At 35.5% G+C, this 21,978-nt stretch overlaps 1 long non-coding RNA gene across 1 annotated transcript in view; it reads right to left on the bottom strand.

The window, feature by feature from the left end:
- Nucleotides 1-17,553: 17,553 nt before the first annotated feature.
- LOC135322117 (uncharacterized) overlaps nucleotides 17,554-21,978 on the bottom strand; it is a 73,461-nt gene continuing 69,036 nt past the window's right edge. The window contains exon 3 of the long non-coding RNA XR_010382425.1: nucleotides 17,554-17,626. This is a non-coding gene — a long non-coding RNA (uncharacterized LOC135322117). The remainder of the gene's footprint in view (nucleotides 17,627-21,978) is intronic.

Genomic DNA, 21,978 nt, shown 5'->3' on the forward strand with positions numbered 1-21,978 from the left:
TGGAAGAGTTTGGCATTTCGTATATTGTTTTCATTTATTGAAATTACTATCTTAGAACTAATTAGAATTTAGTTGGTTGTATCATGTTTATTTTACAAATTATTATTGATATTTATTTTGGGTGACATGGGGGAAGAAGGCCACCATAAATCTTTCAGTGCTTATGGCTAATTCAAGCTTTTAGTTGATGCCCTTTGACACTAAATTGCACAATCACCTGACCCAGAAACCAGCTTGAGGAAATTTTTGGTAGATCAAAGGACTGCAGGCTCTACTCCAACAAGGCACCACCAACTATGCACGAAAACTGCATCACTGCCTGGTGCCAAACTCTGGCCTTCAGAGGGCAAGGACTGCTTTTTACTCCTTTTTTCCAAATCTCACAGACATTCCTCTTGTAGCCAAACTGTTGTGAATTTGTTAAGTTAATATTTGTGTTATAGCGCCCCAGGGTGTTGATGGTAAGGCAGGATTCAATAAAAGACCACAAGGGAATAGAAATGGAGACATTTCTAACCCACAGGTCCTGAGGCACTTACACAGCATGCCTCCAGGGGTCAGGCATGGATGTCAGCCCAGTGCAGACAGAGAGAAGGCAGCAGGACTTTGGGCATATGCCTTTATTAGGATCTACAGGTGGAGTGCTTTGGGGTTCCCAAGCTAAGACTGGATTGATCAATTCAAATTTTAAAAAGGCAAAGTTTTAAAGCATTAAAAAAAAATTAAGGAAAAAAAAAATGGGGAAGGGTATAGTCCAGGGGTAGAGTGCATGCCTAGCATGCACAAGGTCCTGGGTTCAATCCCCAGTGCCTCCGTTAAAATAAATAAATAAATAGAGCTCATTATCTTCCCCTTGCCCTGAAAAAATTATTTTAAAAAGGCAGGGTTTTGGTAAACTTCCTGAGGAGTCTTATCTAAGGGGGCACAAGAAAGAGGCCCGGGAAGGCAGGGAGAGTGCTTGTCAGAAGTGCAGTTAAGGCGTCATATGAGGATATCATCATATCTAGAGTCGGGTCACATCTACTTGTGATTCTTGGGCTGTTTCCTAGGGCATGTGCTGGGGGGCGGAGGAGCTAGTGTCAGTTCAGGGCCCCTGCAGGCCCCTTGGCCACACAAAACGGATGCCATGGCAGTACTATTATGGAGAAGTTTAGCTAAACTGTCAACACAACTCTAACCTGAAACCATAGAGGTTAGGGAGAGAAATTCTAGGAAATGTTTAGTTTAGCTAAACTGACAAAATAGGAAAACAACCCAATCCACTTCTTTCAACCTGAGATATGTGTAAGTATCTCTTAACCAAACTTATTCCCCAAATAAAGATAAAAGCAAAGTCATGCTTCCAGCTAACATGAGGTAGGTAAACTTCATACCAAAAAAAACCACTAGCCTTCTCTCCAAAAAAAAGGATAAAAGTCCTCACGTCACTTTATCTCCATGTTTTTTCCCATCCAGCAGACGCACATTTTAAATACTGGATATGGTTAAGCAGTATTAATACACTTAAGTTAAATTATAGGGGTTATGAAATTTATAAAGAATTGATGAACTCATGCACACATAGTCATAGAAAAACAAGGACAAGGTACTCATAAGTATTAGTGTGTAGCTGGTAGGTAAAACTTGGCACTTCTGTATTTCCTTTGCCCTCAGTGAGCTCCTCTGCAGGCTGTGATTTCTTGCCTAAGAGGATGACACAAACCTGCATTTCAGAAAGGTCTGGGCTTTAGCGGTCCTGCTCATATTGAGTACTTGTAGTTTTCCATTTCCTTTATCACAAAACATGGGGCACTAAGAGGGTACCCAAGGCATCTCCTCCAACCCAGGCATATGTCTTCCTACCCCAGAGTAGCAAATTGATTTTCCCTGAAGAGTCAGGATCAATTATTTCAGAGAGTACAGTATAATCCCCTTCTTTGCCAGCGGATTCATTGTCATGAGAATTTGAAAGTGGCCAGGTGGCAGTCTCTCCCTCTAGTTTAATAAAGCAATTGTGTCCCCTGGTGGGAGTATTCATTCCTTGGGAACTGAGACATACTGAGCAGCAGAGCCCAAAGACATGAGGGCAGGAAGTAAAACTGTCGCTAATAGTTCATCTCCTAGGGGTAAGAGTAAGAGAATTACCCCCACATTTTATTCCTTGCTTCCTGAGTTAATGAATGTTTGCTGTGGGACAAACAGCACTAAACACTGGTCACTAATTTACGACATATACCACATCCTGGGGGACATTATTCCAACCCCAGAAGCTGATGCGCCCATCTGGCCCAGTAACAGAATCTCCTAAAAGCTTTTTCACTATTTTGTCATGCTAGCTGCTTTGGAGTGATGGTGGCCATGGGAATCAATAAATTTCATAACCAGTTTCCAGATACATTAAATTTTCCTATCACCCTGAAAGTCATATCTTTACATGTTCCAGACACTTGAACTCTAGAAATTTCACCAGAACAGCAAACTATTGAATTTTTGTGGCATTTATCTCCTTCCCTCTGGTACACATGTAAATTATCAATGTGTCTAGAGAAGCTACTCCTTCCTTTTCACCGTGTCCAAGGAGAATTCTATCATTAATTTAATGAATTTGTGACATTCTGGAATGGAGAGCTCATCAAAGTATCTATGGACAAGATTATGATATGCAACTTGGAAGCTGATACTGCCTTAGTATAGAACAGTGAAGGTATATCTCTGGCTCGATCATGTGAAAGCAAACAGTTCCCAATAAAGAGATAGCATATGTAAATCAAGGTAACATTTGTTACATTAATTGATGCATTCCAGGTGCTGGAGATCATGTCTATTTGCTCCAGCATCAACATCACATCTGAAATGGTGGCTACAATTGAAGTCACCACCTGATTAGATTTTTAATAATCACTGTCATTCTGCAAGATCCTTCTGTGTTCCAAGTAGGCCAAATAGGTGAGTTGAATGGGGATATGATAAGAGTCACCATATCACACTTCTTTCAGATTTTTGATAATGGTACTAATCTCTGAAAAACTTACAGGATGCAACTTCTGTTTGGTAGGTAGAGGCAGTCCTAGTGGCTTCCACATAGCCTTTCCTAACATAATGGCCTCTGAACTCACTTAAGAAAAAATAAAATAATTCCAGAAGGAATATCTGTGATGAAAGAAGAAATAGTAATTGAGCATGTCCATTCCAATATAATTTCTAGAACTGAAGAAATAATCAGAGGGTTACTTCAGGAACCCACTAAGCCCACTGTGAGATGAGATAGCACTTAACTAGAAGTTCATTAACCACCTGACCTCTGTAAGCCTTAACTCAGATTGATGGTCCACATTGATGGTTTGGGTCTTCAAAGTGTAATGACAGTTCAGAGCCAGTGTCCAAAAATATCACTAAATGCTTTTTAGATACTCTTCTCCAAAGCACAGTTATCATGGTAAATAGCTGCAGATCCTTTTGAGAAAACTATAAGGAAGATTCACAGCATACATTTCTGTTTGTTTGTTTTTAATTGAACTACAGTCAGTTACAATGTGTCAGTTTTTGGTGTATAGCACAATGTCCCAGTCATGCATATACATACATATATTCATTTTCATATTCTTTTTCATTAAAGGTTATTACAAGATATTGAACATAGTTCCCTGTTCTATACAGAAGAAACTTCTTGTTTATCTATTTTATATATATATAGTAGTTAATATTTGCAAATCTCACCTCACCATTTTTCTTCCCTTTGAAACTATACATGAATGACTATAAGCCTTGTCCTTGATAGATACTCAGTTACCTTCTATAAATCCCTCCACTAAATTTTATATTTTAATTTTAAAAATTGTATTTATGCATATAATTTAAAATTTTCTATTGCTTATTTTTCATGGTTCCAGTTCTCTGCCAACGTTCTCAATATTGTCTTATATTTCATTTAATACATAAAGTACATTTATTTTAGCCTTAGACTTTCTCTGTATTTATTATCTGAATGTCCTGTGGATCTGTTCCTACTGTATGTTTTATTTATTTATTTTAAATTGTGATTATGTTATCTTAAGTTTTTGTATGCCTGATTATTTTTGATTGGGTATCTTCCATTGAATATTTTTAAATGTAAAAATAATTTCAGCTTTAGTTATTATTTTCCTCCATATGGTATTTGAGTTTCCTTATGGTAAATGGCTAAGGTAGTAAGGATTGAACCATATCAAATGAATAAAGTCTAAGGACATAATAATAACAAAAATACTTTCTCTGGTCAGCACTGAAGGTTTCTAGGGCACCAAAGCATCATTCTAAAATTGATCAGTAAGAAATATATATATATATTTATCATTATTTTGTACATAAACTGTAATAAAAGCTAATCAAACAGTTTATTAAATGTTTTTAAAAAGAGAATTGTAGCTAACAAGTACTGGCAGAACATAAGAATTGAAAAATTACCATTTGTAGACTCTAATGAAATGATTATTTAAAAATTATTTTGCCAAAATTATTAAGATGAAATGCTGAAGGGGACATTTACAATAGAAGAAAAGATAAAAATTAATTTGTAAATTTGATTACACTAGGTATGTATCTCATGAACCCATGTTATAGGGAAGTCCACATAACCACACTTCAAGATGTACTGCTCCCTCAAATTTATATAATCTAATAAATCTCTAGATATAATTCTAATAAATCTAATAATCTAATAATAATCTAATAAATCTCATAAATCTAATGAATCTCTAGATATAATTAGTAGTTGAAAGACACTACTGACTAACTTAACAATCAGATAAACATAATACATATATATATATATGTATACATGTGTATATATATATATATATATATATATACACACACATATACAAGATCAGTGCAAGAAAAACCCCACAACGTAGAGGGATATTATGAAATTCAAAATATTAAAAACGTAAGAACAGAGAAAGTGTGGTAATTTTACCTTAATACATAAGTAAGTGGTTCCTATCTGATAAGTGGTTTTTATCTAGGAGTTATAGGTGTGATTCATTTGTATAATTTGGTTAGTGATATATTCTCACAAGAGGTAGGATATTTCTGTAAATTCAGCCATAATATCTAACATAAACTTTTTTCTGCACAGAGTTTTATGAATATATCTGATTGATTTGAAATTTTCAATTACTCCTAAAATTTTAGTTTCTAATTTCTTTGTCCCTTCTTTACCAGTCCTAATATCTTCATAAACATGTAAATTATTTGTAAATAATGCTTACATGCAGCAATTGCTGATATTAAAAGCTTAATGAGTTATATTTTTTAACTCAGTAGTTCCCTGTAAGTTAGTATAAGTAAGTGTTATATTTCTTCTTGTGAGTTTACATTGGAATGTAAACTCCAAAGCAAGGCACACTGAAATTTTTAAAGTTCTTTTTATCCTCAATGGAAATACACTGATGTTACACACTTCAAAAGCAGAAAAGTTCAATGGAGAGAATTTTATATTGATAGATCGAGAATAAAGGGCCAAAAAAAATCTCCTACAGCATCTCTGAAATCACCTGAGATTTCCTTGAAATTTTATTTCACTGAGTTGAAATTTAGGGAAATGTTTAGGTGCTTCTTCACTTCATTCCTGCCAGTAACCCTTTAAACACCCTAAGTTATTTTTGCATATAACCATCCATTTATGAGAAACGTGTATTTTTAGATGCCCATTCCAAGGCAAGAGACTACACTATTTGTGACAGGAAATACTAGTTTTTATGGCCTTAGGCCTAAAAGGAATTAGTGTATTCTAAATTTAGTAAATCAGATGAGGCTAAAATAAATATTACACATCACTTGTCTATTTATGTATTCATTCTAAAAGGAAAGTTTTCTTGGTAAAATATTTGTGAAGTAACTGTGTTAGCTGGATGGAGGATTTTTATCTGTGTATTCATTTAATTGTTTGCCTAACTATAATAGAAACGAGAGAACTAGGGACGGGTGAAAATGAGGGGGGAAGGTTGGGGTCTTCAATTTTGCACTAACCTTTAAGTAATAGCTCACCATTTTTTCCTTAAAGCCATCAGAGGACAAAAGAATATTACTCATTCTCTAGGAAAAAAAATAAAGCCTCATGAATCATTGAAGACAAAACTGGAGGGGTGGAGTTTTCTGAAAAGATCATTTTCAATAGACTAACCATGAGAAAAATTCTTGCCAAGCTTGTACATGGCAACTTCCTGTGTTCAGGCGAACTCAACAAGTAAGACATACAGAATGGTATGTGCACACCCATCACTGGTCAGAGTGCATGAGGGCTGAGCATGGCCTTCACGCCTTCATGTGATTGACAGCATCAGAAGGCACAGCTACCGTCCTTAGATTCTCTGCACTGTGAGCTGCAATGCAAAAGCATCTCTGAATATAGTTCCTTGCTGCTTCGAGGCTTAGACCCTTCTGATTTGTATCTTAATTTAGAGTGTGCTTTTTGTCATAGGCACTGGTCCATGATTATGGAGGCTACACAAGAAAAATGCCTTTGAACATGCCAAGGTTTGGCACTTAACTAGAGGTGGCTGGGAAGACAAATAAAAATTCTGTTTTTTTTCACTCTTGAATCTTCATCTTGAGGCTCTGCGGAAACAACGCATGGTCTTTCTGGAAAATGAATGCAAACTTCTATCTTCTTCTTTCAATTAGTCAACCAGGATTTATGAAATTGATATTCATAATAAATGACCATTGTATATTGGTTCAAAAGTTATAAGGTATGTTCACACTTCTTTGTTATCTTTCTCTCAGTTCTACAGTGTAGATGTGGGATAAATAATTATGATCCTCATTTTTTAACAAAGGAGCAATTTCAGACTAAAGGAAATTTTTTTTTTTAATTTTGGGGTTTTTTTGTGGGGGGTGGGGAGGTAATTACATTCATTTATTTACTTAACCAGTCAAACAGCTGATCTGGGCTTCGTTGTAGCTGTCATCACAAAATATTTCACAATCTAGCATAATCAGGTGGGGAATAGTGAGACAAAATGACTTTATGCCTACTAACAGATTTTTGTTTTTACCACTTGTAATCCAAGTATCAGACGCTGCTTGAAAGGAATATAATAAGAACAGCAATAAGCATGACTGGGACATTGTGCTGTACACCAGAAACTGACACTTTGTGATTGGTACTTCAATAAAAATTTTTTTTAAAAATAACAATAATAAAATTAATAACTAATTTTATTGAATTTTTATTATGTTCCAGGCATTATACTAATCACTCTGCATGTCTCATTTCACTCAAGACTTGCAACAATCCCATAAGAGAGGAGCTATTATTATCACTATTTTAGAGATGAGAAAACATCCAAAACCTGTGTGGCTAAATACAAACAGTGATAACTCAGTCAAAAAGTGATCGAAAAGTCGATCTCTTAATGGAAAAAAATTAAAAATACCTTAGCCAAATTATTCTGTTTACATTCTCCTTTTATGTATTTCCAGGACTGTTAATTGTGTAAAAATATTTAATTCTGAAACAATTCTTTCAATAAATACAAAATACAAGTTCTAAATAAGACAAACATACTGTGTTGCAGATTAATGGCAATGCCTTTCTTTTCTAAAGGTATATAAAAATACTGGTGCATTTTATATTAGACAAAATGTGGTACTTGTAATCTACTAAACTTCTAGTATTTTAACACCAGCAAAGAAAATAAAAGATTCAGAAGAAAAATAAACTTTATCTCATATTCCATAGCTTATGATCTCCGAATATAATTGGGAGGTGAGCAAGTTAAATTCTGTAATTCTGTAAGTTCTAACATTTTAATCCTCATGGAACTTCAGTCTATAAATAAAGGAGTTGATAGAAGAAAGCAGAAATGCGTGTTTTGTTGACAGAGGTAACCATCTGGCTGTTGCTTCCAACAAAAGAATATGAAACACCGTGAGTGCATGGGGTAGAAGGAGTTAGGTTTGGAGCACTGGACTCGAAGATCAGGCCACATGTTTCACCTAAATGAACATGAAATCCCAGAGAGTCACCAGAGAGTCACACCATTCTGCTCCAATATTCCTCCTTTGCAGCTTGTAAATAAATGTATTTTCACATGTAAAATATTATTTAATTTATGAGTTTATGGTGTCTGATGCTCTTATCAAAAAAAAAAAATCTACCTGCAAGTAGAACATTTTTATCTCTACATTCTCAAGACCTAGAATAACATTGGACTTACAGAAATGACTTAATAAATATTTGTGGATTTGAACTACATACTGCTGTTGTTCTCATTGACCTGGTTACTGACCACCATCCAAAAATACAGATTTGCTGCTTCTCAACCACGGGCACAATCTCAAAAGTCTCACATCTTAGGCAGCACTGCAAGGGCTCCCAGGTGGCCAGATTCAGTTTAGAGTCATGATGATCCCTACCAAACTGGGGAGACCTTGGGCAATAATGTACTGCCTAAACCTCAATTTAATCTCTATAAGTAGAGGTAATACATACCCCAGAAGAATACTTAAATCATTTGACTAAATAACACATACAAAACATTTAGCACACTATCCAATGAGTGGCAAGTATTCTGAAAGTTCTAGATATTTGTATTAATATTATTGTTATTATCATCAGTCAAGGCTCCAAGAGAAAACAAATTCAAATCAAGTGGTTCAAAGAAAGAGAAAATCATGAAGGACAATTTACAGAGATCTGGGCATGATTCAGGAAGCCAGCAGGAGCTGCTGAGCAAGCAGAGATTAGAAATGATAGAGAAATGTCGCCTTTAGTCCTGAAGGGGCAGAGGGAGGAAATGTGATCCTGGAACGCAGTGAGGGCTCGAGTCTGGGAAAATGGCAGGAGCTGTAGTCAGGAAAGCATGCAGGTACTGCCGGAAGTGAGGCTTTAAAGTGGGAAAGGAGCAAGTAAGAAAGTCACAGGTCTTTCTCCTTCTATCCTCCCATTTCTCGCCATCTCTTCCCATTAATTGAAAGCAACTGGGTGATACAACTAAAAGGGTAGCCCTCTGGAAATTAAGTGGGACAGAAAAAAGATTAATTTGAAAGAATAGAAGTGGTAAATTAGTACACTGTCCACACCCACATTGGGATACAATAAAAAACTCTTTAACCTGCAAACCATTCTCCCCCATGGCCCACCAGCTCCCATATAAATTTGCATGGTTTTCATGGGGATAAATTAATGCTTTTTCTCATTACTACAAAGAAGAAGCCATTGGATTGAATCTGAAAGACCTGAATATATTAGGAGGATGCATTTTAAAGATGGAATTGGGAAATAAAGCTATTGACAACCAGTCTTCGATACGGCCTCCCTTGTGTCTTGGGGAAAAGGTCTTGATGGTCTCCTGAGGAAAAATTAAATGACAAATTCAGTGAGGCCAGACTCCAAGGAAAAGAAGAGCTCCGTTTATGCTCAGAAATCATATAACATTTCAAACCATGGTGGAGCAGTCCATGCTGAGTTGATAATGAAAGGTATTTAAGATACTTCGACCTCAGTTAATAGCAGATATAAGAGAAAAGGCATTAAGAACAGAACTTAGGGAGGGCTACAGATAATTTCTCCGTCGTCCGTTTCTCTTTGCTGTTTTCTGGGTTGTTTCCTTCCCTCCCTCCCCCTTCCCTCACTTCGTCTACCACTTCCTTCTCTCTCTTCTGGAACTAGAGTCCTTAGAGCACAGTCTCCCAGATAGGGGAGAATCCCTGATTTAGGGAACATTATTTAGAGATTGCTAGTTAGATAAATTTCATGGAAAAATCAGGTTTACCAGTACACAAGTTTAGTTTGAAGCTGCCAGTGCTGTAACTTAAAAAGCTTCCTTGTCCTCCATAAAATTATAGGACTTCCTTCAAAAAGTCATCCTTTTTCCAAAGAGAAATGAATCACCAGTCAAATAGGTGACTGGTGTCTGTAAATGGAGAGAACTACACAAAGATCCTGACCCCTTTTCCTCTGGAATCTTTGCATTATAAAGCCATCAGAGGTTCTGCACATAGCAGCATAGCCCCAGCAAAGTGTGATTGGCAGCTTTAGTCGGTAAGAAGCTGTCAATTAGAAATCAGGCAAAGTAATATGCTTCAGGGCCTGAGACTGGGCAGGTACCCAGATATCTCATTAAGATATTAAAATTATCAGAGCTCTAAAGAAAAGGGACACATGTAATTAGGATGTAGAAATATTTTAATGTTGAAATTACTATTACACATATCCTCAGAAAACATATAATTTTGTGTCTTGCCAGGAAGAGGGGGATAAAATAAAGTTGCTCTATTTTTTCACTTCACCCATGGATGATTTTGCATTACCAATGTATTTATTCTAATAGTTGTCAATCTGATCTCCTTCTAGGCTACTATATACTTCTTGCTTGGAATTCTATTAATGAGAACAAAACAGTCGGTAAAAAATCACTGACAGCATTCTATGAGACAAAGAACGTGGTGATCGATTATCTGGACATATCCATATCAATACTTTAATAGGAAAAACAGCATTTCATCATATACGATTTTCTATTGTTCTTCATCGGTGACTTTCTCCAACATATGCTGCTTCTCATTTTCACTTTTGGAAGACAGAGCATATAATAATACCAGCCTTTTAGGAAGTTAAGAAGTAATCACAGATGAATGGATTTTTTTTAAAAAAAGTGGTATATACATACAATGAAATAGTATCCAGCCTTTAAAAAGAAGGAAATCCTGCCATTTTGATGACATAGACGAACCTGGAAGACCTCAGGCTAAGTGAAATAAGCCCTCACAGAAGGACAAATACCAAATGATCCCAATCTAGGGAGTATCTAAAATAGTCAGATTTACAGAAGCAAAGAGTAGAATGGTGGTTCCCAGGGACTAAGGGAAGGAGAGAGAAATGAGGAGCTTTTGTTCAATGGCTGTAACATTTCAGTTGTGCAAGATGAATAAATTCTAGATCTGTCATACAGTACTGTGTCTAGAGTTAACTATACTGTACAGTGCACTTAAAAATTTGTTCAGAGGAAGATCTCATGTTAAGCATTTCTACCACAAAAAAACAAAACCAAACAAAATAAAAACCAAAGGAATACAAAAAAATCACCTTGATTGTGATGATTTTATGTTGTTGGCATAAGTAAGTCCAAGCTGATCACATTGTACACGTTAAATGTGTGCAGGGTTTTTTGTATATCAGTTATATCTTAATAATACTGTTTAAAAAAAGACATATATTTAAAAAGAATTAATCAAAATGCTAATAGTCAAAAATCACATGGTGATTCCTTCTTTCTATAACTATGTGTGTCATATAGTACACGATGTGGTGGTCAGCCAAGCCTGTGCCCAAACATGGATATAACTGATTGAGTCATGAACGATTATTCTGGGATTCTGAGTAATAATCTATGTGCAATATATTCATAGGCAGAGAAAGTAACACTTGATTAATACTTCTCTTAGTAAGAGATTGTATATTGAATGTTTCAAATTCACATTAATGTAAAAGCTTAACTTCTTTCCAGGTGTCTATATGGAGCAGAAGAGAACTCTTGAGGCTTCATCTATCTAAATCACTAATAGTATCAATAACCTATAATAATAGTAATAAATGACCTCAAATAATCTTCCTACAGCAACAACTGTATTTCATTTTCAATAATTTTATCTTTATAACCCCAAATATAACTCATATATATTTATATGAGTGTGTGTATATATATATATATAGTATATAGCTTATAAACCTATAAGTCGCCTCAATCAATAAGGAAACAATAAAACAAATAAATATATTACTTAACATTTCCAAGCCACATGTAAAAGACAGCTGATGGACACCACACTCACTTTTAGCAAACGTCTCTTGGGCTCATGGACTGCTATAACCACTGATGACATATCAAACAGGTGCAGAAACATGTTCACAGCCCTAACTAATGTGTACTACAACTATGTTCTTTTTACCTGTTGATTCGTTTTCTACAAAAGGTGCCTTTCTTTCTTTCTTCATACAGCTAGCCAAAAGGTTTGTAACTCCAGTGACAACTGTGTTAAAGAAGGAAAAATCAGAGAGCCTGAAAAAAAAGTGCAAATACACATGCAAACACGTGCACAGAATGCGTATGGCAAGACCAGGAATGGTTACTGAACACCTAATTAGAGCGATGCCGCTCCACTACCATCCTGTTCATTTGGGCATGTTACACTCGTATTTACCCACTGTTTTTACAGGCAGTTAGCTGAGAAGTTAACCGGGTAAAACCTCAAGACTGGAAGTAGTATTTTCTGAACACATTTCTCAAAGCAAAGATTGTGACCATCTAAAAAGAAATTTAAGAAATAATCACTAAAGAAATACACATTGAGATTTAACTTTATGCATGCTGCTAGGGTCCTAAAAGTCTTCATGTATTTTCTAAATATTTATGTATTTAGTGCTCTTTAAAACACCAATAAGATATTTATGAAACTTAGTTATTGAAAAGAGGACATACTATGTGTTTTTGGGTTGGTGGGGGTGGCGGTGAGGGAATCAATTTGTGGTTGTAATCATTGCCTTTGGAAAATGACCACCATGACTAGTAGTAATTGCTTTCCTGAGCTTATTAGTTTTAATTTTGAAGTCTTTTGAATTCAAGTGTTTCTTTCTGACTGCCCTCCTGTTCGCTACTACTGAAACCACCCAGGAGTCTTTCTTTTAATTAATTAGGGTGTAATTAAACAGCAGGTACCCACACAGAAGCTGGAGAGTCAGTTCCATCTGTTCTGCAGGGTCTCGGGGTGGTGACAAGAGAGTTCCCCCACGAATTTTACCTTAAGCAGTTTTTGTATTTTAATTTCCAGCAATCGCTTTTATAAATTGCTCTTAGGATTTCACTTGATAATTTAACACTTCAAAATTGGAGCCCCTCCAGCATTTACCCTGAAAACATACAAAAAAGGATTGTGAAGGGGAGGAAAGTGTTTTATAAAATTCACATTGGCAAACACAATTAAAAGAATATATCATTCACCTTATTAATGTAAAACAGTGGGCAGACACCATTTCATGAAAGCAATCAATTTTAATTTGAAGATCCAGGGGATTCACAGATACAGAGAAGATTGACAGTATTCCAGAATGTAGAGGGTGGGACGAGCTTTAGGGGAGGCATATATTACTATCTTATTTTTAGCCTGGAAGAGTCCCTGAACTTTTGAAACCAGAAATGTAATTTTTGCTAAGAGAAAATTTCTGGAAACAAGAAGTAAAAAACAGTAACACTTGGATCTCAGATAACAGGACACCAATATCACTTGTTAATGTACATTCTGCTGTTTATGAATCTCTTATTTCTTCTGCAAACCTGAAAGTTTTGTGAGGAAAAGATATCTGAGTCATTTCTTTATCCCCAGAGAAGATACTGGGGGTTTAGTTGCTAGTTGCTGAATGGCAATAATTCAATCAGCTTTTGATTTCTTGCCTATTGTATAAAGCCTACCTTGCTCCTTGACCACAGTATGTTCAGATCTGGAGGGGGCGAGTGCTTTGAATGGTCATCAGGGTGACAGGTTGGTCCTCTTTAAAAATAAAACAGATGTATTCCAGTTATGTTTTCAGGATGCTTACCCCTGAAATAGAAAGGTTTTGATGACTATCATGCAGTGTAGGATGTTAAGGGGGACAAAAAAATAAAAAAGGAAATCCATAAGGTCTGAGTTTGTAATAGATGCTAATTTTGTCTGGATATTAGAAAACCAATTAATTTGCCTACAAGAGTAAACCAATGCCACACTTTAAATAAGATTAAGGACCAAGACACATATTATCAATTATAATTTAATTATTAAACTAAACTATCATTCATTGATTCAATGAAAATGCATTAACTTTATGTGGTGGATAATCACAAACTTATCCCTGCACACATGGAGTTTACAGACCTTTATTAAAACTGACAAAAGATTCTGGGGACAAGGAAATTGGAAAAGAGGTAAGCAGCCAGAGATCCTGTAGTAGAGGCCTTTTACCAAGTCAAGGAAATGACCCCTGAATTGAGTTGAGAACAGTGAGTCAGACTTGGCCAGGTGGAAAAGGAAAGGAGGAGTATCTGAGCGTAGGGTACAGCATATGCAGAAACGGTTTGTAGGTTGCCATGAAACAACAAGAAAGCCACTGCAGTAGTCCAATGAGAAGCAACGGCAGTTTTGGCTAGAATGGCGGTGGTGGTAGGGATGGAATGATGTAAACAAACTACAGACATACATTCCAGTATTTTTACATGATATTGTGATGCTTTGTACATTATTCTGAGTTTCACCGGCTTTAAATATAAACACAAAACATGACTTGTGGAGGACAGATAAAGTGGATGTGAATAAGATTTCACATGGCACATATGGAAGAATGATTTCTGTCACATAAGGTTTCCTTGCCATTAAAAGTCAAAATGCTATAGATTTAATGCAAAGGAAAGATTAGAAATTTCTATGCTGTCAGCAAGTGAGCAGGATAAGCTTTATAACAATCAAAGAGACGCCAATGAAGTTATTGAGGCCAATATAGTTAATATGTGTGTGTGAGCAGTGATAATATAACAATCTGATTAAATGAATACATTTAATAATGGAAACCTTAACACAAACCTTATAGCAACAACATCCGTATGCACCTAAAGCTGCAAATGAAATACAATTTGTCCGAATTAAAGTGCAATAGAAATGACTGATGATTCGATCTAGTCCAAATATTAACAACTATAGGACATGACATTGTACATTATAGATGCAGGTCATTAAAGGTCATTAACACTATTCACTTGAGATAGAAATAAAACAGAAAGTTCATCAGGAAATTTAAAAGCAATATAATACAAAATTTAGACAAGAAAAAATGATTTCAATTATTCTTAACCATATTTTACCAGTAACATTATGTAGAATAAAATGACATTCTATTTCCAAAAGCAAGCATCCTATAGATGCAGAAAATGCATGATAGTAAATCACACAATAAACCATGTGTGTGTGTCTGTGTATGTGTGTGTCTGTGTGTGTCTGTGTGTGTGGTACCATGGTACTGTAATGTCTATATGGTACTGAATGATGCAGTTATACTACTAAAATAATTACAGAAATAATTAGGCTTCAAATAGCATGTAAATAGTTATGCAGCTATTATTAAGGCCATAATATACATGGGATGGCAAAATTATTGAAATTCATCTGCTAGAATTAATTTTGGAACAAAGACATGATAAAAGAGGAACACCTTGACCAATTGTCCAGTTGTTACATGGTATGTAATTTAAATACAATAGAGGATGCTTGTAGTTTTAGTCCACCATTCTCTAGCCCTCTTTCTGCTTTTCAGAGGCCAACACTTGCAACTCTCAGTCTTCACTGTGATGTTTTTATCCCTTTTTAGACTGATACATTTGTACTACTATTTATTGACTCACCAACTCATCTCCTATTAAAGTAGAGAAGAATTTAGCTCTTTGACAACATTGTCTCCCTTCACTTTCTCTCTATACTGTCACCTATTCATAATATTTAATTAATTCAGACAGATTTTATATTGTTATGATTATGCAAATGTCACTCATCATTAAATCCAGTGGTTTTGTGTTACATTCCATTTGTGAACATATATGGTGAACATAACTCCCAGAAGCTATGTCTCATGTACTTGTTTGTATGTGTTGATTGCTCTTCTCTTCTCATCTACTCCAGTTAATTTTTAAAATATCTGTTTTCAAATATGAAACATTTCCACATGCCTCAACTCCTTTATCAGCTCTACAGGCTTTATCACTTATCTATCAGAAACATCTTCCTTATGCATGTCAGATTTTAAATGAGAACTTTACGCTTTTGCATGAATCAGTTCCACTCCCCCACTAAATATCTTTTTTTTTTCCCCAGAATACTGCTTATTCCTATTCCAACCTGAATTCTATACTGTCCCAAAGTCATCAATCTAGTAATTCCCTTACACACTTTCATGGCTTGGGTATCTGTTTCTTGGGTTCCTAAGTTCCCTTGCCTTAATGGAGTACACTTCAAAGTGCACATTTTTAACTTTCTTTGTTCTACTTCACAATTAATAATAAGATCGTCTGGGTATGGCATTCAAGAATTTAAAACAATTTTATTGCATAGTATGTACATATTGCTTTACTGTCTTCTAGTGAAGCTAAGGATTCATTTTCGATTCCGGAGTCTTTGCCTGAGACAAGTGTTGCTCTTATTTGGGGGTCTTTTATTTTATCCCTAATGTTAAAAAGTTCACAGTGATGGGATTTAACATTTGTTTTACCTTTTGTAGAAGGGGACACGTTCTATATGAAGACTCGTGTTTTAAGTTCCAGAAGTGTTATTTTATTGTTTCTATGATAATTTCCTGTCTCTCAGTTTCTTCAAAGATATGTGAGACTCCCCACCCTGAGTTGATATTCTAATATACTTATATATTTTGGCTTTTTTCTGCTCTTTTTTTCTTTCAATTTTACTGAGATATACTTGACTTACAGCCCTGTAGAAGTTTAAGGTGTATAGCACAGTGACGAGATATATATTGTGAACTCCAATTTTGTTTTGTTTTATTTTCAGAGTTGTCTGTTCAGTTGATTCTTGCAAATTTTCTATCGGTCTTTTAAAATTTGGGATATCATCTCTTTAATTTCCAAAATGTACAAATCCAAATTTTCCTCAGCATCCTGAATTTTTATTTGCTACATCTAGCAACCTTAGTGATAAGTACATTTGGCATCATATCCTAGTACACACAGACATATAAAATTGTAAGCGAAAACTAAACAGTCACAAAACAATGTATCTATCATCTTCCCATGCATTATGACACTTTATGCCCCCCCTTTTTTAATGTTAATTTAAATAAATGATTTCATTACTTATCACTGGGTTGATCAGAGTTTGGTGTGTTTGGGGGAGGCGAGGAAATGCATTGCTATAACATGAGAAAGTAGTGAGCAGTTTTTTCATGGAGGCAACTTCAATTATCAGTATCTGTAGGTTTTTCTCTGAGGTTAGTCAGTTACTAGAGAGAATTCTCCAAATCCTTCACTGGCAAATACATATCTGTGCGTCGGCCTTCTCATGCTTCATGCTAGAGAGAAACCAAGATTCTTCTGGTTAGTGTGTCGTATTTCACATAGACCCTCCATCTTAGTCCTTCAACTTATCACTAGCAATGCTGTGCCTGTTGAGCCCTAACCTGGACCACTTCGAGTTCAGGTTTTCCGGAGAATTAACCTGAGGATGCAGGCATTTTCTTAATTACACAGAGTAAAGGAGGTTTGTCAATTGCACGTCTAGAGTGTATCAGTCAAGTTAGAGTAGGTTTTGCTGCAGTAACAAGCCCAAATCTTCAATCTTAAAACAGCGAAGGTTTATTTCTTAATATTGCTACATGCCTATCACAGACTGAGTTCCGTTTCTGCTCATCATTCAGGAATTTGTGGTGATGGGGCATCAATCATCTTAAATCTTGCTGTATTCCATTCTGGAGAGAACGGAGATTTCCAAAGAGCCTCACAGTGGCTATTTCTTCAGACTGGAAGTAGCATTACTCATCCCACAACTAATCAGCCAGAATGAATCTCACAGCCCAACCTACCATGAGAGTTTCAGGAAGTGCAAATCTATCTTCTGTCCAGGAAAAGAAGAGTAGAAACTGGTTTTGAAAAAAAAAAGGTATTAATTACATAGATATTTAATGACTTCCTCTCATCCCCACCACCTGAGGTCCTTAAGCCTTAGATCTCCCACGGATCTGTGAAGCAGATTGGGTACTTCTCATCGATAAACTTCCCTGTAAGCACATAGATTCTAACTTCTGCCTCGTGGATGTGTCAATAATTGCTGCCTTCCTCCCTTCAAACCTGCTATTTTCATTTCTGCCAGTCTCTGTTCTAGTAGACTTGCACAATTTGATTGTTTTATTTGTCATCTTTGTAGTGTTTTGAAAGGGAACGGAGAAAATTTTTGGATGCAATTGCCATGTTCATGTAGATTTTTGACACACATATGAAGGTATGCAAATTTTGACATATCTCAGTCAAAAGCAGGAGTTGCTGTTAATGTCTTTATTTACAGAGAAGAAACTGCTTCCCCCATGATACAATGCAATTTTTTTATTTCTAGCATTTGGGGGCGGGGGAGCTTCTTTCTTAGAAGTTCCACCTCTCTAGTTACATCACCCATCTGTTCTTGCATGCTGCCTACCTTATCCATTTGAGTCCTTAGCATACAATCAGAACTTTAAAATTCCCAGTCTGATAATTCCAACATCCCTGCCATAGCTCATTCTGATGCTTGCCTTGTCTCTTCAGATTGTGTCTTTTGCCTTTTGTTATGCCTTGTGATTTCTGTCGCTGTCCAGACCTGATGCGCCTGGCTCAGGATTTTCTGCTCTCACAACCTGTGACTCCCTGTGTTCACCCGTCTTCTCTCCAGCCTTGGGGGTCACAGTTGGCCCTGGGTTTGCCTTTCTTATGAATATAAGAAGAGCTGTTGATATTTCAGGCTATTCAGCTTTTTACTCCTTGTTGGAATAGAATGGCAACTTCCTGGTTCCTGACTCATTGAACAGGAAACCGGAAGTCCATGATACTTTTTTTAAACCATTTCCAATTAAGGTCAGAGAGTAAAAGTTCCTCAGTAAAGGAAATATATCCGTAAACATATGAACTTTGTGTGTTTATACTCACTCTCAAATAGCACCTAGCAAAGTATCTTGTATCTTGGACAATTTCAGTAAATATTATTTGCATTAATAATTTTTTGAAACTTTGATATCACAGAGTTGTAGTGAAAGCACATGTAATAATGCATAAAAAGTCATTTGTAAGTTAAATCATTACAGCACTGTTAGATTATTGCAAGGTGAACAACCTTCCAATATCTGCATGCAAAGATACTTGATTTTTGGATACTTGATTAACTTCCTTAATGAACATTCACATGAAGTCCTATAGTGCCAGGTTCTGGGAACACAAAGATGAAGGAATTTCAGTCCCCGTACTTGGAAAGCTCAAAGACTGCTGACAATATTGAGGGCTCTTTCAATATTCTATTTTTAAAACATTTTTTTTTAGTATTTGCAAACAAGTGAGCCATGAATTAAAGAAAATATGTCATTGTTTTACAAATGTCCATAATATTAAAAATAATCTTAACTAAAATTTATTTTTAAAACTTGCTCCAGGGTATTCAAGAATCTTTCATTTTAATCCATGTAATACCACAACACTGTTAAGTAAGTTTTATATTTGTTGCCATTCTAAAGATGAATAAACTGAGGTAGAACAGTAGCATGTAAGTTGTCCAATTGGTAGGGTCAATTTTCAAACCAGGCAAATTCTGAAGCTACATTTTAACCCTTATATACAATAATCAGAAAGTAAATGTATTGTTGATGAAATTAAACACCTTAATACATTGTGTTTGGTTCTCTTGTTTATATCCAGAATTTTCAGCATAGCAACTTCCTCAGTGAGGAAAAGAAATAAATAGTCTTTCACACAGAAAGCAGAACTTACAGGGGTTAAAATTTTGGAAGTAAGCTTTCAAAGAGTCTTAGGTTCCAGGCCTGTTCTTTCATTTTCTGGTTTTGTGATGTTCATAATTTTATTTACATTCATTAAGGTTTAGCTTCTCCATTTGTAAAATGAGGGTAGTAATATTGCGTTCACTATGATTGTTGCAAGGATCAAATGAAATAATGTTCAAATATTTTATAAAAGTCAGACACCATAATCAATACCTTTTGTTTTCCAGGTACTACTCTGAGTGCCACACGTCCTTACACCAAAGCTAATTGATCAAGGGGTGAGCACTTCAATTAAAAAGCACCACTGCTATTTGAGACCTTGTATCATAAGATAACTCGGTATCATAAGAGTACAAAGGTTATTTTCTAGATTTTTACCTGCTATTGCTTTTACTAATAATTTCCTGGTCTCATATATTTGTATAGTCTTAACTGATCAAATTTTATTTGGTTTCTTATGAAGTATGTATGACTGCTTTTTAAAAAATCTCCTGCTTTTCTTTTCCCATATTTTTTTCTATATCTGTATAGTATTATCTTGCATTTGTGTCATTTGTAGTCTCTATAGTTTCAAGAAACTATTTTTCTAATGTTAGGGTAAAATTATTCATCAATCCACTGTTTTTTTTCAGAAATCATTTGGATTCTGAAAGGGCAAAGATTATAATTATTTTATGCCTACAATGTATACCTAATGCAAGAAAAGTCTTATTGAAGGATAACTTTTGAAAATCCAAGATATACAAATACAAAATAATTTTTAAGATAATTGAGAGTAAAAGTTAAGCAGGTGATCCTTTTAATTCAGCTAGGGATGGTAATAAATGTGCAAAACAATGATGCAGAATTGAAAAATTAAACCATGGAATATGTCATTTGTTAAATAGCTTAATAGAGTCACAAAGAATGATTATATTTGGCCAAGAAACATATGGTTTTTGCCCCCACATCTTATTCAAATCATTATAAATTAATATCTTCTGCATAAATTGTTGTTTAAAAAAAACATGCAGAAATATGATAATGTGGATTCTGGAATTTTGCTTTTCTTGCCACTTTTATAATACTGTTTAAAGTTTATGATATGGCTATTTCCCATCCAGCAGTATTTGTAAACACATTTTCTAAGTTGCAAATTTTTAGTTGCTTGTTAGTAAAACAAGAAAACTTGAATCAGTGCACACACTTCCAACATACTGCGATCACTGTCACACTTCCTTCCCGATTGGTACAGAAATTTTCAAATGAGACCTAAAAGACCCTAAAAATTAAGTTTCCTATTCTCTCTAAGAATACCACCAGTGTCAGAAGGGTAAAACTAAACCAAATTTTGAAAGAAGGTATCACATTAGGCAACTCAAGTTAGACTGAGTGTCCCATTGTAAGTCTTTTATATAAAAGTTTCCTGTGGTTCCAGGGAACTACGCTTTCGGCCTGCTGACTCTTCACAAATTCTCTGCCCAGTACACAGTCTAACACCATTGATATATGTCGATTAACGAATGAGGTCATTGTCATTATTGTTGATAACTATGATACTGCACACTATGGGATGAAGTTTGCTATAAATCAAGGCACTATTTTTTTATGCTTTCCAAAAAGAATTTCTTAAAAAAGAGTAAAGGGATCTCATCTCAAGATATTTAATTTAAAATGTATTCTCTCATGTATGGCTTTCAGAATGACTTTATAGTTCCAATGAACACTGACTCTAAGAAAATGTTCTCCTACATCACTTTTGATACTCTCCAATCCTACATTTTTATGTCAAACATACATTTTTCCCTACTTCACTCAGTCCTTCAGTTGTTCAATGCTCCTTCCCCTAGAGTGGTGTTCCAAGGCGGAACCAGAGTCCCTAGTTTCTCTAAGATCCATATAGGAGTTTCATTCTACATGAGTAACAGAAACACTGGCCTAAACATTCTTACTTTAACAAAGGAAGACAGAAATTGTAGATGCCTACTAAATCTGGGCTTGCCTTATCTTTCAAATGATCAGAACACTGATTTCCTGCCACTCAGCTATGAGAGTATATTTCCCATCCCCTCCCCAGTATACAGGCCCATGTGACTCACATATAGATAAGGAGATGCAGGTAGATATGTAGTGGGGCTCTCAGGAAACCTCCTTTAAGTGAGGAGGCGCAGCCCTTTTCTCCCTTTTCCATTTCACTGCTTGAAACATGAAAATGATGACAAACTCCAAAAGCATCTCAAACCAAAGGGACAAGGGTTACATAACAGCTACAGAAAACTGATCCCATTGCCTCCCTGGTGACAGTCTTACAGATTCGTGAACACAGTGCCACATAAAGCTGTGCATGCTCTAATAAATGAACACAGAGATCAAAAAGAGGAGCTCAGGCCTGTGCAGAAATTAAGGTTGTTCAGAACATTTAAAAGCTATTGTGAAAACTTTTCTTTCTAGACTACTGCATAGAACATATTAACAAAGCACTGGATCATTGTAAT

The sequence above is a fragment of the Camelus dromedarius genome, chromosome 1 (genome assembly GCF_036321535.1).
Source record: "Camelus dromedarius isolate mCamDro1 chromosome 1, mCamDro1.pat, whole genome shotgun sequence".
NCBI classification, from domain to species: Eukaryota; Metazoa; Chordata; class Mammalia; order Artiodactyla; family Camelidae; genus Camelus; species Camelus dromedarius.